Source organism: Aquarana catesbeiana, linkage group LG03 (genome assembly GCF_042186555.1).
Source record: "Aquarana catesbeiana isolate 2022-GZ linkage group LG03, ASM4218655v1, whole genome shotgun sequence".
Taxonomy (NCBI): Eukaryota; Metazoa; Chordata; class Amphibia; order Anura; family Ranidae; genus Aquarana; species Aquarana catesbeiana.
Window position 1 is genome coordinate 282,614,158 of NC_133326.1, and position 19,292 is coordinate 282,633,449.

Sequence of the window (19,292 nt, forward strand, 5' to 3'; positions counted from 1 at the left end):
TTGCCTATTAGCCTAAAAAAATGTCCAATATTGATTTGTAGGTTTTGGCTCCTTTTGATTTCAAGGAGTTCAGATTCAGCATCCGAAACTTCAGTAAAGTTTGCCAAAAGTACTCCAATCTGAACCCCGGTACTATCAGGTCATCACTACTAAGTACCAAGTACCAAGTACTATGCCCAGTACAGGTTGTTAGAGAGAAGATCCTATACTGTACTGCACAAGGCAGAATGCCTACATCATTAAAAAACATATACTATGTGTGACCAGTGTTGGTGGCCTCTTATCAATAAATGCATCCTTATTTACAGTGCAGGTAGGCAGAAAAAATTGACTTTACCTATGACTGAATAAATAAATAAAACACAAATGAAAAATAATTACAATGAAAGAAGGTCCTATTCTGAAAGGACCTGAAAAACTGACACACACACGTGAGATGCAGACAGTTTCAGCCAGATTAGGCAACAATCCTCCTGCAAAATATAAACCAACAAGTCAGGACACCAGCAGCTCACAGATCTTGAGGGAAATACCAAGCAACCAAACTGGACATTTTCAGTCAATTGCCTTTGTTTTCGCTCTAAAATGACATGGGAGATGTCTGGATTCTTTCCTTCTCCTGCCTCCAAAGGCAATAAAATGTAAGCTTGGGTTATCTGAATGTGCATGATTTTGCAATAATCTTAAAAAAAAGTCCACAACTGCCTTTGTGTGTACAGCCACCTTTAGTCCAACTGCATAGCAACATCCAGCACTATAGTTATAAAACAGATACAATGTATTTCCTATATGCATTCTTTATTATCTCTGTACCCATGACTCAAGGTCAGTGACTTCATCTGAAAGGTCATTTACAATATGTGCTTTTATAATGTATACAGATTGTGGAAAAATACTTCTGCTGAACATGCATACAAGAATCTTAAGTATACAAAATAAAATCAATAGAGGCAATTTTCACTGAAGAAAACCAACCATAAACTAAGTGAAAACATGTACGTCAACCAATCATAAGCTAATTAATAACATGTACATCAATCAAATTAACTCTAAAAAGGAAAATGTGCAGGTAGTTTTTAACTAGCTGGTGTTAGCAGCGGGTTAAAAAAAAAAAAATCAGTAAAATGTATTTGTTAAAAATATTAAAGGGGTTGTAAAGGTTCCTTTTTAAAAAAAAAAAAATAATAACAAACAAGTCATACTTACCTCCACTGTGCAGCTTGTTTTGCACAGAGTGGCCCCGATCCTCGTCTTCTGGGGTCCCTCGGCAGCTGTCTCCGCTACTCCCCGCATCAGTTAACCCACATTCTGGGAAGCGTTCTCCCAAGGGGGTTAGCTTGCGGGCACGCTCCCGTGATACAGTGATACAGTCGGCGGCTATAGCTGCCAACTGTATCACTCGGCCCCGCCCCCTGGCACGCCGTGTCATTGATTTGATTGACAGCAGCGGGAGCCAATGGCTGTGCTGCTGTCAATCATCCAATGAATGAGCCAAGAAGCCCGGTCAAGAAGCCAGCGCGTTCACGATGCAGGACTTTCGAAAGGCTCAGGTAAGTGAACGGGGGGCCGCTAATCGTCGGATGTTTTTTCACCTTAATGCATAGAATGCATTAAGGTGAAAGAACATATACCTTTACAACCCCTTTAAATATAACTAGTTTTAGAACCTGAATATGTATTTAGTTTTCTGTAATTCCCTCTCAGCAGCAGTGGGAGACGGAAAGCCTTCATTCTGAGACAGTCAGGGCTTAGAGGTGTAGCACCCTCCAGCTAGTGTGCTAGATGTAAATAGGTTTTTTGAGTGTAGGAAAATTGGTTTGGCTGAGAGCCAGGCCTGGGTTGAATCTAGGTCAGGGTTGAGTGACTCAGGGTGGCTGGGTGACTCAGCAAGTAGCTCCTCTGGTGCCACCCCCTGTTTTCTGGAACCTTGGAGAACCTTCCAGATGTAGTAGGTGGAGGTAAGGGGGGAGCTGTTTGGCATATATATGAGGTCCTCGATCAATCCCCAGCAAAATTGGGCTGGAAGATGGTAGGCACCTCATAAATAGGCATGAGTCATGCCAGCATGGGCAGTCGGGTGGAAGATGGAGATGAATTGCTGGAGAGGCTATCAGTGGCCCTTGAGAGTGCCCCATAGTCTGGGGGGGTGACCTCAGGCCTGAAGCTTGGGTGCTGGAGGGACCCTCTACAAATTAGCTAACCCACATAATACAGCCTTTCTTTGGAAAAGCTGAATTCCACCCAGCATTTGGTTTACCAGCATTTCATCGGCAGAGACTGCAATTATTTTGTTGTATCAGGAATTTTTAGCAGGGTGGGAATTTTTTTTTCCTTGCTACAGTACACGAAGGGTGCACCCTAAGCAGAATTAGGTAACATCAAATAAAACACTTTTTTCTCCCTATGCTAGGAATTCCAATTCCAATTTACTGTTTTTCAAAACTATCTGTTGAGAACTACTTATCAACCAGGTACTGTTGATAAATATTTGTAGCGCTGGTATTCTTGCCCTATAATGCCATGTAATGTGAAACAATGAATAATATTATGAATTGGTATTTGGCTCCTTCTAGCGGTATAACTATGAAAGAGACTTTGCTTATTTTCACACAAGGAAATTGACAGAGCCTGACAGGAAGTGACTTAATGTTTACTTTGTAAAAGGTTTCACCTACCCACAATGCTCATTGACCTACCCATGAACACTGAGTAACTGAACTGCATGCTGGGTAGGATATAAAAGCCCCACCGCAGCCATTTTCTTTCTCTTCTGGATGCGTGGCCTGCCTGTGAGGATCTGTGAGGAGGTGGTCCAGAGAGCCGCGGCCTACAGCTTGCGGAGCGGAACAACCAGCGACTCTGCCTTTCACCTGTATGCTGGAGAAACAGTGTGACCAGATCGGGGAGGATTCAGAGACACCTAACGGAGCCATTGGAAGGTCCTGGTCATCTTGCGGAGCAGTGCAGCGTGGCAGTGCTGACAGACGGCAGGACTGAGACCAGCGGGACGGAGGCATCCATTCATCCAGGCCTGGTGTGGTGAGAGGGCAGATGCCCACAGTTCTTTAACACACTTTACACACATACACTCATACCGCAGTGTTCGCTGAGACCTGTAGTTCCGCATAGGGGTCTCATTCAAGCAGACTGAGTTTAAGCAGGCCTCAAGCCTATACTTCGCTGAGAACTGATACTGTGCGATTCAGATACAACTGTACTGGAGGCAGTTACAAGTGTGTTATACAGCAAGAACGGTTTCCAGTATTATTCTACACTATTGCTTTGCTGGTTAAACCTTTGGATTACAAATCACTGCAGTATAATAGCTAGCAGAAGACAGAAGATCAAAGACTACATCTTTCATTGTAAGGCCTTGTGTTCAGTCACAGTAATTAAAGATTGCATCATAAAGCAGGGGGAGCTCTTTAGCAATTGTATTATGCTGTGTCTATAACTTTGCATTACTGTGTTTAGTTACAGTGTGCTGGAAGTGGGAAGGTGCCAGTGTCAAGGCATTGTCACTCTGAGCATTAGTCCCACTTGGAGACACATACACATCTCTCAGTTATTCAGTGTGTGTTATTGAGAGTCTTTTAAAATATCCTTTATTGCTGTTTATGTATTTTGTACAACTTGATTCAGAGGTGTTTCTCTAAGTTATTTAATCTAATCTTTATTCAGTAAAATTAATTGTTGATTTAATCACAAAACTGTGTGTGCCCCTTTTACTGATAGAATGGAACCTGAGGTGTCAGAGGGTGGGGTAGATCTGAGTGCTTGGGATGGCCAGTGGGAAACTGAACAATACTGCAGCTCCCAAGGGAGTAGTGCGCTACATGGAGGTCCCACCGAGATTTCCCAGCTGGAAGGCCTGAACAGATCAGGAGAGGGGTCAAAAATAGGAGAAATTATGGACCCAGTAATGGCCACTCGATGGAGTCGAGAATATGGAGGCTCGTTACAGAAAACCACTGTTCTGAGACTGCCAGGAGATCAGTGGTTTGACAGAGAGGTACGACAGCTGATAAGGAGAGCAGTACCGGAGCAAGGGTGTTATCTACCAGATCTAAAGCAGGATATGCAGGAAGACTGCACCTATGCCCTATTAGAGTGGAGAGAATACACCCAAACAGAATTCAGAGAGGGGTCGGTGAGTTTAGCAGAAGGCCTGGATGGGCAAGCAATCCCTGTACAAGAATCAGAAGGGTCAGAAGAGAAGCCCACAGTGAACCCCCAGGGAGTCCATTGGCAAGGAGCTCAAAAAGAGCAAGTCTGAACTCTGTGTGCCCGACCCCTGGAGGGAATGTTGAAATAGGGATGCCACCCGCCTCTTTCTATTTGGATATGAGCCGCCTGGTAGACAGTCTGATACTAAGCCACCAGACATCCACGAATGAGAGGTATCGGAAGCTGCCGATCTTCTCAGGGCGCATACTAAGGCCTGAGGGAGAAGAAGAATTTGAGAGTTGGATGGACCAGGCAACACAAGCCCTAAAGGATTGGAATGTCCCAGGACATTTCGGAAGACGATGGATCAGTGAGCTTGTTAAGCCCAGCAGCTGATGTCATCAGAAGTTTAAAGAGAGTGAAACCAGACTGCGATGCCAAAGACTATATCAAGGCTCTCTATGCTTTGTATGGAAGGGTGGAGAAGTTATCTGACCTGATGTATCTGTTTGAGCATACTCATCAGAAGAAGGGAGAAAAGCTGTCAGTCTACATTGTCCGCATAGACCAAATCTTGCATCAAATCATCATGAAGGGGGGCGTCGACCCCAAAGAGGCGGATAAGGTCAGACTTTACAAGGGGCTAGAACAAATGATCCCATTGCTCTTCGACTACTCCTTAAAGGCGCCAACGAGGCTCTTTCTTATCCAGAATTGATGGGATTAGTGCGTGAAGAAGAGGCCATCCTGGAAGAAAAGGATAGAGAGGCTCGGCTGGTCACTGGCACTTCCCAGAAGAAAGAGAGGATTGCTGCACAGTTAGTTTCAGTGGGGAGTGAAGAAGAGGAAAGTGAAGAAGAATGTGAATGGGAAGAACACTACAAGACCTCAATGGTGAAACCCACCTCGGGGCCCATCTGGGCTAAACCAGTCGAGGATAGACCCCAGGCTAAAGCTCAATTACAACAAACTCTGTTAGGAGTAATGGGAGCACAAGCTAAGAGTCCGAACGACCAGGTGGACACTCGGAGATGTTACCAGTGTCGGGAACTTGGACATTGCAGAGCCAAATGCCCAAAGAGGAGGCCAAATGCTGAACTGTTAGGAGAGTTAGTGGAAATGTTGAAGACCCTGTTGAAAGAACAGCCGGCGGGAAACTCTCAGGGGTCTCAGTGAAGGAGCCAGCTGAGAACCCTGCTGAACAACGGAGCTCCAAGAAGCAGAAAGGAAAGGTGGTGAAAGAAAGGACAAGGAAGAAGAGAGAGTCCCAGGACCACAGACGGACAAGTAACCCTACACCGGGGTTGAGGAGCTGAGTGCAGAAAGTCAATGCTACACCAGTCTCTAAGGCCACGGCCAGGTCCTAGCAGAATGCCCATGAGAAGGCCCGCCCACAGGGCATTGCTCAAGGGAACTCCACCACATCATCCAGGTTCAATGAACATAATCCTAAGAGTGCCAAGAAAAGGAGGAGAGATAACCCCATCAACACTAAGGGGGATTTTGACAGTTATCAAGAGAGACTAGTGGGACCTTCCCCCCTCGTGTCAGTGCAAGTAGAAGGGTCTATACTAAGGCTTTTTTAGACACAGGGGCACAAGTTACATTGTTGTACCTAGATTTCTACGACAAGCACTTGTGGCACATCCCCATACGCAAGTTGGAGGAGCTAGAGATTTGGGGAATCGGGACCACCAGGTGTCCATATGATGGCTATATTCCCAATCTCCTTTGGGCCCGCAGTTGTTGGCAGAGAAGAGACTTTTGACACACTGGCAGTGGTGTGCCCCAGACCCCACGGAGCTGGGCAAAATTCCATATTGGTGGGAACAAACACGGATCTAGTGAGAAGACTGTTGTCCTCTGTGCTGAGTGAAGATGGGTCCACCCCCAATAAGGTTCACCCACAGCTACGACAAGCGTGTCAACGGGTGGTGAGAGAGAAGATAGCTCCGAGAGGATAAGTAGGGCGGCTATGGAAACTGGAAGCCCGGAAAAGAACCCTATGGCCAGAAGAGGTTGCTCAGGTGAAGGCCACTGTCAAATTAACATGGGATCAGCCAGGTCCGTTTGTAGTACTGGAAACAAACAAAAGGGCTCGAGCCATGGGATTGGAGATGGTTCCAGAGCTGGTTCCCACTTGAGACTTGTGCAAAACAGGGAAGAGAATACCCATCCAGCTGAAGAATGTGACTGACCAACCGATAACACTGGAGGCTCGGATGTTAGTGGGGCAGGTGAGTGCTGCCACCCCCGTTCTTCCAGAAGAAGCAAAAAGTGCGGCGAATATCCAGGGTCTACAGAAAGAGCTTCAATACTATTCGGATAATCTGCAACCCTCCTAGCAAGAAAGGGCAAAGACCCAACTGAAGCGATGGGAGAAACTGTTCGCCAAAGATTACTTTGATGTTGGATGTGCACGAAGTGCTAAACTCAGAATTCGTCTTCAGGAGGATAAACCGTTCCGTGAAAGGGCCCAAAGAGTACCACTCAGTGACTTGGAAGACTTAAGAGAACAACTGGCTGAGTTGAAGAAGTCAGGGGTAGTTCAAGAGTCTCGGAGCCCCTATGCTTCCCCGATCGTGGTTGTGAGAAAGAAAAATGGGTCCCTTCGTATGTGTTTTGACTAGCGCACGCTGAATCGATGCACCATTCCCGATCAATACACCACCCCTCGCATTGAAGATGCTTTGCAGTGCCTCACCGGGGCCAAGTGGTTCAGTGTGTTGGATCTCAAGAGTGGGTATTACCAAATCCCCATGCTTTTGGAAGACCAAGAGAAGACAGCGTTTATATGCCCGTTGGGTTTCTATGAGTTCAGTCGAATGCCTCAGGGCTTGTCGGGGGATATGAACCTTGTGGAGATCCTGGTGTACCTTGATGACATCATCATGTTTGGGAGAACCCTAGAGGAGTATGAGGCTCCATTGGAGAAGGTGTTCTCTCTGCGCCATGAAGAGGGACTGAAGCTGTCACTAGAGAAGTGTCAGTTCTATCGGACTTCTGTCACATACTTGGGACATGTGGTCTCAGCAGGAGGAATTGCCCTTGACCCGCAGAAGTTGGAAGCTGTCACTAGTTGGCCGGACCAAGAACGATGACTGAACTGAGATCCTTCCTGGGGTTCTGCTCCTATTATCGAAGATTTGTGGAAAACTTTGCCACGATTGCCCGACCCCTCAACGAGTTATTGAATAAGATCACGGGGGAAGGTGAAGAACAAGTGAAGAAAAAAAGGAGTGGTATTCGCCAGAAAGGAGTGTGTACAGAGCCAGTGGATTAAGGAATGCGAGGAAGCATTCTGGAAATTAAAGAAGAACCTCACAGAGGCCCCGGTTTTGGCTTACGCTGACCCCAGTTTACCCTATGAGTTACATGTGGATGCAAGCAGAAATGGTTTAGGGGGAGTGCTGTACCAACATAAGGCTGGAAAGTTTAAGCCCATAGCCTATGTGAGTAGGAGTCTCACTCCATTGGAAAAGAACTACCCTGTGCACAAGCTAGAGTTCTTGGCCCTCAAGTGGACAGTGGTCGACAAGTTAAGAGATTACTTGTATGGAGCCGAGTTCACTGTCAAGACGGACAACAACCCTTTAACCTACGTCTTGACGATGGCCAAGTTGGATGCCACGGGACACAGGTGGATAGCAGCGTTGGCTGGGTTTCGTTTTAGTCTGAAGTACCGGCCGGGAGTTGGAAACCGAGACGCGGATGCATTATCTCGTAGACCTCACCGACAGGAGGAAGAACCAGCAGAATGGGCCTGTGTAACTGAAGAAGGGGTTCGAGCTCTGTGTCAGGTCTGGACAAAAGGGAGAGAGGAGGAGTGGCTGCAGAATACTTAGGAGTTCATCCATCAGGCATTCCTAGACGTTATTGTGGAGTGACTCAAGTGAGGGGAGAAGGCCTGCCGCAATTGTCAAAAAGAGACCTAAGAAAGGACCAGGAAGAAGATCCATTAAGCCAACTAGTAACGCAGGCATTGAGGAATCAAGACCCAAGGTTGCTACTAAAGAGTTGTGAGCCAAGAGCGAAGACTTTGCACAGAGAATGGGACCGATTGAGGCTTAGAAATGGAGTATTATATCAATGTTGCCTCACTGAAAACAATGAAGAGAGGTGGCAGTTGTTCCTTCCAGAGAAACATTGTGCCACTGTTCTAGCGTCCCTTCATGACGAACATGGTCACCTGGGAACAGAAAGAACTTTTTGATTGATTAGGGATAGGTTTTACTGGCTCAGTCTCCAAAAGAAAGTTGAGAGTTACTGTCAATCTTGCTTCACATGTATTCAGAGGAAGACTTTACCAGTGAGGGCAGCCTCTATGGGTCATTTACAGAGCCAAGAACCCCTGGAGTTGGTGTGCATTGACTTTTTGTGCTCGGAGCCCGATACAGGTGGAAGAAGTAATATCTTGGTGGTAATGGATCACTTCACCCGTTATGCGCAAGCCTATCCCATGAAAGATCAGAAGGCTTGTACCGTCGCCAAAGTGCTTGTGGAGAAGTTCTTTGTGCATAATGGATTGCCAGTAGGGATGAGCTTCGAGTTCGAGTCGAACTCATGTTCAACTCAAACATTGGCTGTTCGCAAGTTCGCCGAACAGCGAACAATTTGGGGTGTTTGCGGCAAATTCGAAAGCCATGACCTTTAAAAGTCTATGGGAGAAATCAAAAGTGCTAATTTTAAAGGCTTATATGCATGGTATTGCCACAAAAAGTGTTTGGGGACCTGGGTCCTGCCCCAGGGGACATGGATCAATGCAAAAAAAAGTTTTAAAAACTGACGTTTTTTCGGGAGCAGTGATTTTAATAATGCTTAAAGTGAAACAATAAAAGTGTAATATTCCTTTAAATTTCGTACCTGGGGGGTGTCTATAGTATGCCTGTAAAAGGGCGCATGTTTCCCGTGTTTAGAACAGTCTGACAGCAAAATGACATTTTAAAGGAAAAAAAGTAATTTAAAAGTACTCACGGCTATATGAATTGTCGGTCCGACAATGCACATATGAGTTCACTGATAAAAACGGCATGGGATTTCCCCACAGGGGAACCCCGAACCAAAATTTAAAAAAAAATTGGCGTGGTGGTCCCCCTAAATTCCATACCAGGCCCTTCAGGTCTGATATGGATATTAAGGGGAACCCCGCACCAAATTTTTTTTTAAAAATGGCGTGGGGTCCCCCCAAAAATCCATACCAGACCCTTATCTGAGCACGCAACCTGGCAGGTCGCAGGAAAAGAGGGGGGACGAGAGAGCACCCCCCCCTCCTGAACCGTACCAGGCCACATGCCCTCAACATTGGGAGGGTGCTTTGGGGTCACCCCCAAAGCACCTTGTCCCCATGTTGATGAGGAGAAGGGCCTCATCCCCACAACCCTTGCCCGGTGGTTGTGGGGGTCTGCGGGCGGGGGACTTATCGGAATCTGGAAGCCCCCTTTAACAAGGGGACCCCCAGATCCCACCCCCCCCTGTGTGAAATTGTAAGGGGGTACAAAAGTACCCCTACCATTTCACATAAAAGTGTCAAAAATTTTAAAAATGACAAGAGACAGTTTTTGACAATTCCTTTATCTAAATGCTTCTTCTTTCCAATTTCTTTCTTCTATCTTCTATACTCCTTCGGTTTCTTCCTCCATCTTCTTCTTCTTCTGGTTCTTCCTCTGGTGTTCTTGTCCATCATCTTCCTCCGCGGCTTCTTCTTCCCTTCTTTGTTCTCGGGCCGCTCCGCATCCATGATTGGAGGCTCTCGCTGTGTGACGCTTCTCGTCTTCTGACAGTTCTTAAATAGCGAAGGGCGGGGCCACCTGTGACCCCGCCCCCTCTGACGCCCCCTCTGACGTCACGGGGAAAGCCTCAGGGAATTCCCCATCAAGTCCCCGTGCGTCAGAGGGGGGCGGGGTCACTGGGTGGCCCCACCCTCCGCTATTTAAGAACCGTCAGAAGACGAGAAGCGTCACACAGCGGGAGCCTCCCATCATAGATGTGGAGCGGCCCAAGAACAAAGAAGAGAAGAAGACGCCGCGGAGGAAGATGCCTGACGAGAATACTGGAGGAAGAACCAGAAGAAGATGGAGAAAGAAACCGAAGTAAAATAGAAGAAAGAGGATAGAAGAAAGAAGATGGAAAGAAGAAGCATTTAAATAAAGGAATTGTCAAAAACTGTCTCTTGTCATTTTTAACATTTGACACTTTTTTTGTGAAATGGTAGGGGTACTTTTGTACTCCCTTACCATTTCACACAGGGGGGGCCGGGATCTGGTGGCCCCCTTGTTAAAGGGGTCTTCCAGATTCCGATAAGTCCCCCGCCTGCAGACCCCCACAACCACCGGGCAAGGGTTGTGGGGATGAGGCCCTTGTCCTCATCAACATGGAGACAAGGTGCTTTGGGGGGGAACCCAAAGCACCCTCCCAATTTTGAGGGCATGTGGCCTGATACGGTTCAGGAGGGGGGGCGCTCTCTCGTCCCCCCCTCTTTTCCTGTGGCCTGCCAGGTTACGTGCTTGGATAAGGGTCAGGTATGGATTTACGGGGGGACCCCACACCATTTTTTTTAAATTTTGGCGTGGGGTTCCCCTTAAAATCCATAGCAGACCTGAAGGGTCTGCTATGGATTTTGAGGGGGACCCCCACGCCTTTTTTAAAAAAAATGTTGGCACGGGGTTCCCCTTAATATCCATACCAGACCTGAAGGGCCTGGTATGGAATTTAGGGGGACCCCCACGCCATTTTTTTTTTAAATTCCGGTTCGGGGTTCCCCTGTGGGGAAATCCCATGCCGTTTTTATCAATGAACTTATATGTGTTTTGTTGGACCTACAATTCATATAGCCACAAGTACTTTTAAATTACTTTTTTTCCTTTGAAATGTCATTTTGCTGTCAGACTGTTCTAAACACGGGAAACAGGCGCCCCTTTACAGGCATACTATAGAAACCCCCCAGGTACGAAATTTAAAGGAATATTACACTTTTATTGTTTCACTTTAAGCATTGTTAACCACTTGAGGTCCGGGCCATAGCCGAATGACGGTCACAGCGTGGACCTCAATTTCCGGGAGGCCGTCATGGGACGTCCTCCCCTGTGCACGCACACCACGCGCACCCTACAGTCACGGAGACTCGGATGATCACAGATCCGAGTAAGGGGCCGATCCCGGCCCCTTACCATGTGATCAGCTGTCAGCCAATGACAGCTGATCACATGATGTAAACAAAAGCTCGGTAATCGGTTTCTTTTTCTCCTCACGCTGACAACGTGGAACCTGGAACTCTAGCATGGAACCTGAGGTGTCAGAGGGTAGGGTAGATCTGAGTGCTCGGGATGGCCAGTGGGAAACTGAACAACACTGCAGCTCCCAAGGGAGTAGTGTGCTACATATTAAATAGGAACTGATGAGACAATGAACTCTTGAATGGTCAAGAGTATAAAATGTAAAGTGAAGCTTTCAGATTCCAGCAGTCAGGACTATGTGAAGAGTATATGAACAGATCACAGGGTTCAAGAGTGTGTAATGTACATTACAGCATGTAAAGCACAACAGTCAAGACTCAAACAGCAGTGGAAACATTGGGGGCTTGGCCCCACTTTTTCAAAGAAGCCATGTGGGAGAAAAGTAGTAGGCATTTGCATGTACATACCTTTTTTGTAACTGCTGGACACATTACTATAGTCTATTATCAGTTTCCATTCAGATTTTTTCAAAAGGCTGGTGGCAGAAATTAGCAAACTGTCCTATTGTCTTATCAAATTAGTATCAAAGAGAAATAATGCAGGCACTAAAATGAATAGACATACTTGATCTAAACAGAGCACAGCATTTAAGACACAGAGATTTGTGTACCCCAGCTGTAAAGATGAGGTTCCTTTCGATCCAATAATAAGGTACAAACACCAGCAAACTGTATCTTCCTATCTGGGAGTTGTTTTTAGGGGTTTAATGAGTCTTTGTACTCCCACAAATGACCAACAATTTCTTCTTTAAAGAGGTATTCTGTGAAAGTGTTGTAAAATTTTCAAAGCTAAAATATAGCAACCTATATACAGTACATACTGAAATAAATGAACCAGAGCACAAAGGGGTCTGCTATGTATTGTGGGGGACCTTTGGGGTCAGTGTGCCATTCTTTTTTTTAAAAAATAGAAGCCAGGAGGGTGATGTCATTTGCCAGCAATTCCAAACTCTTTTTGCCTTTGTAAGTACCAGTGCTTTAAAAAATCACCGCTCAGTCCTCCTGGCTACATGGAATTAAAAAAAAATAGCATTGGTACATGTCCCCCAGAGCAGTGCTTATACCCCATGCTATTTTGATACCCCCTTGCATATTAGCCCAGAAAATTAGCATCATTAATTTGACAGGTTCGGCTCTCATTGATTTCAGTGGGGTTCGGTCTCGGCATCCAAACTTCTCTGAAGTTCGCTGAACCCTGCTCAAACCAAACCCAGGGTATTTCAGCTCACACCAAAACACTCCACAATACCCAGTTAACCAATGCTCAATTTACTTATCCCACTCACTATTGGTTGATGAACATTGATATTAGCCTGATGAATATCTAACAGTGTTCAAAATAGCCTTTTACAGTGCATTTCTTCTTTAAGAACAATAAATTAGCTTTCAAAAGCTCAACTTAAACTGCCTCTCTCTCCCTCTACCTAGTAGTAAATACTTCTTTAATAGTTTATATTATCTTGAATTATAGGCATCTCACTGAACTAGTGGTACATGTCAATAGTTTCTCTCACTACAGAAAATAATCTCACTATAGAGTAGTTCTTTGTAACCTGATAAGAATTTACAGTACTTTAACATAATATTACAAGCTTCTCTAGGCTGTAGTCACTACTGATCTTGCACTGACTGGGAAATATCTAGGGCAGCCTCTCTCAAACCTTTTACCCTGGAAGGACCCTTGAACAAAAACATGAGATCTTGTGGAACCCCTGAAAAAGTCTTATACACTGTGTGTTTGTATGCAACTTGGTTGTCTCTGTTCACCTGGCCAAAAATCTGTATTTGCCACCAACATCTTATTGTGCAGATAGGTAGCACAGAACAGAGCAATATCACTAGAGCTTATTTTACTTTTTTTTTTAGGGCCACCTAATTTGTGTCAATTTAGTTCAACCTGAGCAAAGTTCAAAGTTCAACCTGAGCCAGTGGTAGGTGTAACCTTTTGGGGGCCACCAGTACGACATCTGGCTATCAGTGCTGGGACCCGGGGCTGTTTCTCACGCAACTTGAAACACAGTGGTAAATATATACAGAAACTACCACTTCACTCTTTTTATTGAGGATTACAGGGATTTTGAAATTAGTGCTTTCCTGAGAACAGGAGCAATTCTCCCTACACTGCTGGCTCCATGTGGACCTCCAACTGCTGCTGTTTGTTGAGGTCACCAGCCAGAATTTTACCAGTACCGCCATTGATTCACCCAAGGGTACTCGGCAATACAGGCAAGCAGGGCATAAAAGCCAATGTTGAGCAGATATAATTCCGCTGCAAATGGTAAATCCCCTGGAGATTTCGAATGGAACCCTCCAGGTCTGCATAACCCTATCTGAGAAACCCTGATCTAGAGTGATGGGGTAATGGTAAGTAAATAACATCCTTATTATGCACAATAAGTACATTTGTCTGGTACTGAAGAAACTGTTTCACCCACAACCACAGTACTCTACAATTCAAATCCACTAGTTCATACAATTGTGAATAAAAGTTTTGTGACCTGTATGGATTTCTCCAAAGATGTCTCATAAAATGTGATTTGATCTTCATCTAATTTTCTTACAATTTTCTGTACAATTTTCTATAGATTTACCTTCAACTATGTAGTGAAAGAGCCTGCCTAACTGGATACAATTGAAAGTGCAGTTTAGCTTTGACCTCATATTATATGGTTTTTGGTAAATCTAAAGGAAAATTGTACAATAGTATTGATCATGTATGGCCAGCCTAAGTCATAATTATAAATAATAAGCCTTTTTTTTTCCACAAAAAAATTTTTATTAAGAGTTTTCATAAACAATACAAATAGTATCATATAACACATAATCATGTTACAAGTAGATAATCCAACTAGAAGGAGGCATAAATTTCAAACTTGGGAAAGTATGTTTCGGCAGGTGTTGCCTCTAAGTTAATTATTAAGTCAGCCACATTAAGACCCCTATAGTAGTGAGGAGAGCACTTCAAGCTTGCTTGGTTTACGTTGGAATGAAAAACTTCTTAGAGAAGTACTATAGATATTATAAAACAGGCAGGGAATAGGATATGTGTCCGACTATTATGTCGGCCTTCGACTCCTCAGCCTTTTAGTAACGCACAGTAAGAAATAAAAATAAAGAAGAGGGAGAAAAGAGGAGAGAAGAGAGGAAAGAAAAGGGAACAAAGAACAGAGGGGTAAGAAAATGGAGGGGGAAGGGAGGGGGGGAGAGGATGGGGGAGCACTGTAAGTGAAGTATGTGAGGAGGGGGTGGGATTACCACCAGCTACCCTTCTCAGTATACTCTAGGTATTGTGAAATCTACTGCGCTTTTTAAGGATTATCCCTGGACAAGTCCTGATATCTCTGTGAATTTCGGTATTCGAGCCATGGTGCCCATACTATCGAAAAGTGTGTTATTCTGTCCTGTGCAGTGCAAATCAACTCCTCCATTGCTGCTAATTGATTGATCCGTGTCACCCATTCCTTTATGGAGGGGGGTGACTTGGATCTCCAGTGCACTGGAAGACACAGCCTAGCGGCATTATTTATGTGCATAGCTATTTACGTATAGTATTTTTTACGGGAGATTTTGGAGATGTGAAGGAGGTACTGCGCTGGTAAAAAATTCCAACGAGAGCGAGGATATCTCCGTTGTGACTTCGTGGACTTTACGCCAGTACAACTGAATCAGTGGGCATGTCCACCAGATATGGAGGAACGTGCCTAGACCCTGTTCACATCTCCAGCACTGGTCTGAGACCGTCGGGATGAATTTATGTAGCATTTCCGGTGTTCTATACCACCTTGTTTTGACTTTATAACTGTTCTCCTGAGTATGAACGTTCAGAGAGCCCTTGTGAATGTATAGATGTACTCTATCCCAGGCAGTGTCATCAATCACCATGTCCAGCTCGGTCTCCCAGTAGGCATACTCAGACTTCAGGGATGCATAAGGCTCCCCAAACATTGTGGCATAAAGCCTCGAAATTAGATGACTCTGGGGAGCATAATGATTCCAGGAAGGTAGGATTTTTTGCAAAGTTACATTTATTTGAGGGGCTGTCCAAGAAATGTTTCAATTGGATATAGGCCCAAAAGGGGAAAGACTTTGTGTTTGACAATGATGCTAGTTCTCCTTGTCGGAGGAACCTTCCTCTGGGAAAAAAGGGTTTAGCCTGCATTTCTGCATATGGCCATTCTGCTGCTAGGAAGGTCCCCTCCATGCCCGGGGGGAAGTCTGGGTTACTTCTGATTGGTGTGATCGCACAGTGCGAGTTTGAAAGTGAGTGGACTTTACATGCCCTATCGAAGGCATGTAAGGTTGCTCCTATGAGAGGATGAGAGTGTACATTCGTCGGTACGTGTGTCTTTGGGAACCATGGAATGTATTGGAGTTCGGTACCCGAAATCAATTTTTCCAGTAACACCCAGCCCTTATATTTAGTATGGATCCGCCAGTCTACCACCCGAGTTAGATGAACTGTCCAGTAGTATCTCTGGAGGTCTGGGAGTCCAATTCCACCCCCGACTTTGGTAGAACTAACTTAGCCCACCCCACTTGCGCTACTTTAGTTCCCCATAGAAAGGTTCTACACATGCGTTTATAGGCTGTGAAGAAGGAAGGTGTTCTGTAATTTGTACAGTAAACGGGGAAGTACTGTCATCTTCAAAATTGAGGCCCGCCCAAACCACGAGATGGTGGGGGCCTCCCACCGAAGTAGATCCTGCTGTATAAGTCTCAGCTCTGCCAGGAAGTTCTTTTCATAGAGATCTTTAGGTTTACTAGGGAGTTGAATGCCTAAGTACGTAATGGCGTCTGCTTTCCAGCAGAATGGGAAATTCGCCTGACAGAGCTGTACTATCCGTGGGGGCAGAGAAACATTGAGTGCATAAGACTTTGAGAGATTAGTTTTTAGATTCGAGATGATCTTGAACTGCTCTAACACTGGCATTAGGTTAGGTAGAGACGTCAGTGGGGATGAAAGAAAGAGTAATATATCATTCGCGAAAGTGGCAATCTTATATTCCCGTTGATGCACCTCAATCCCTTTTATGTCTAGATGCGCCCGGATACACCGGAGGAGGGGTTCCAGTGTGAGGATGTATAGTAACGGAGACAAGGGACATCCCTGTCTGGTCCCATCATGGATGAGGAAGGCAGCCAACAGGTGGCTGTTAACTCGAACTCTAGCCCTGGGCCTGGTGTAGAGCACTCTAATAAAGGTCCGCATACCGCTTCCCAGTCCCAGGGATTCCAGGACCGCTTCCATGTAATCCCAGGCCACCCTGTCGAACGCCTTCTCCGCTTTCATAGCCAAAAAGCAACCTTCTCTATTGGTTGATGTAAGCCAGTGATGTAGATTGAGGGCCTTAATGGTATTGTCCCTGGCTTCTCTTCCAGGGACAAATCCAACCTGATCAAGTCCTACCCAAGCGGGTATATGAAAGGACAATGATTAGGGATCACAATCAAAATACCGGAGGTAATACAGTCCAGCTGAGTAACCTAATAAGGAATTAAATTAAAGACAAAAATAACGTAAAATTTTTCCGACTAGTTTCAAGGGGGAAACCTGCCTCCTTGAGATGGGGAAGAGACCTAGCACCTAAACAGCTATATGTACACTTCCCACCATCCAGGCCCCCAAGCATACGTGCTTTAAGGTTCAAAAGAGACCTCGGCTCTGCTGGGTGAGGTGATGCTGCGCAGACCCTCCCACAATAGGTGAGAAGGGCCTACACCGGTCTCCCCCCACCAGCAACCTAGGGAGCCTTGACGGGTAAGGAGTACTACTCTAAATCAACATGTTGCATTGTAACCTTGGCCCACCTGTAGTTAAACATAGAAAAATAACATATAAAAGTCTAAACAACTGATATTTTATCATATGAACATTGTAACATTTGAATCAGTCAGGTTGCCTACATATTGACAAGATAGGAACATCAGAGTCCCCATACCCAGCACCATCACAAACCGCGATGGGTCCGGGGATTAGGGGCTCCAAGAGTCCGTAAATATTCAAGCTTTATAAGGATCCCTGCATCATTTGGCGGCAAGGGGGATACAGAGCCCTATACCCCCCTGCCGCAAGAGCACCTCTAGGGCCATAAGGACCAGCGTGGGCTGGGTAAGGACCTCACCTGACATCCTCCCCCACAACCATAATCAGTCATGGATATAGGGGTTGGAGTCCACGGTCCTCAGAGCAACCGTGTAACATTTTCCGTAAAATATAAGGGAGTGATATACTTCATGACATTAAACCAGGATTGAGTAAAGTACCGTCCTGATGAGCCGTGTTTGGCTCCTATCCCCAATACCCATTCAGGTAATAATCTGAGAGAGTTTCTGAGATGCCAACATGTGTGCTATGATAGTAAACTGGTGATTCCAGAACCTCTCTGTTCCCCCACACGGAAAAAGGGAAAACCAGGGTGATGGCAGGGGGGGAAAGGGGAGGATGACGATAGAGTGTTGCCAGGAGCAAAGTGTCCAGTACTACCGTCACTGACAGAAATAGGCTAGATGGGGGGGCAAGTGTTCACCAATCATGTCATACAGGCGCTGCCCATATTTAGTAGAGAGAGTCAGTGTGGTTTGGGGGGGATACGCTTCTTCCCAGAGCTTGGCTATCACCTTGTGTGGAAAATCTCTCATAGTGAAAGAACCATAGCTGGGAGTGATGCGGAAATAGCAAGGGTTCTGTTGAGGTGATCGCATACCTTTGTTCAGTACCAGTTCAGAGATCTTGAGTAACGTCAACCGTCACATTCTCTGGTGATACTACTACATGAGGAAGCTCGTGAAGGTTCCTGGAGACAATTTCTGTCAGTAAGAATATGCGGTAGCGGGGGACAGAGCGATCAGGGGGAGATCAGGTCTCAGGTAGATCTGCATCACTTGTTTGCCAATTGCACGCACCATTGTTGACGTTGATTCTCAGCTTACCTTGCATGATATGTTAAGGAGCATACAAGGGGATAGGTACAGGTAACAACACAGCTCACCATCTGGGCTACTGTAGATTTAATGGTCAGTCTTGCGCCTGGCAGATGATGGGGAAACACGTGGGCTTTCGTTGGTTTCCATATCTCCCCGGCATCTCAGCGGCGAATCAGCTGAGGGTCTGCGGGGACGTTGCCTGCTTCTTTGTGACCTTGTGGTGTCTCAAGGTTGTGTGGGGATCCAGGGTTCAGGTCGGAGAAAAGCTCCGTACCAATCTGGAACTGGGATCATCGGGATTCCCAGGGTGTCACAGAATGGCCTTAGATCTGCTGGCGTTCTCAGTTGGGCCGTGTGATTACCATTCGTTACCTGAAGGCAGAATGGGAACTTCCAACAATAGGGAATGCGTCTCTCACACAGAGCTTGTAGAAGAAGGCGGAGGTCCCTCCTGTGTTGTAAAGTAATGGCGGATAAATCCTGGAGGAGCTGAATACATGCTCCTTCATGCTCCAGGTGAGCATGGTTGCGGGCCAGGCGCAGGATCTCCTCCTTCTGGATAAAACTGACTAGACAGCAAACAGCGCCCCTGGGTGGGTCAGTATCACTACCCCGTGGCCTCAGTGCTCTGTGGCATCTCTCCATCTTGACCGGTGCATCTGGCGGCCTACCTAGGAGGGTGTTGAAGATAGCCCAGACCACTGCTTGTAATTGGGGGGCCTCCACAGACTCAGGGATCCCCCTGATATGGATTTAGCGCCTGCGGCCCCGATTATCGAGGACCTCCATATGTCTATGCATGTCAATGAGATGTCGGTTATGTACAGACACTGCTTGCTGTACCTGATGGATGGCCGCGCCATGTGTCATGGCCGCCGCCTCCACATGTTCCACACGTAAGGCAACGGCTTTGAGGTCTGTTTTCAGGTCCGCGATTGCCGCTGTTAAGGTATTCTTAATGTCCAGGGCT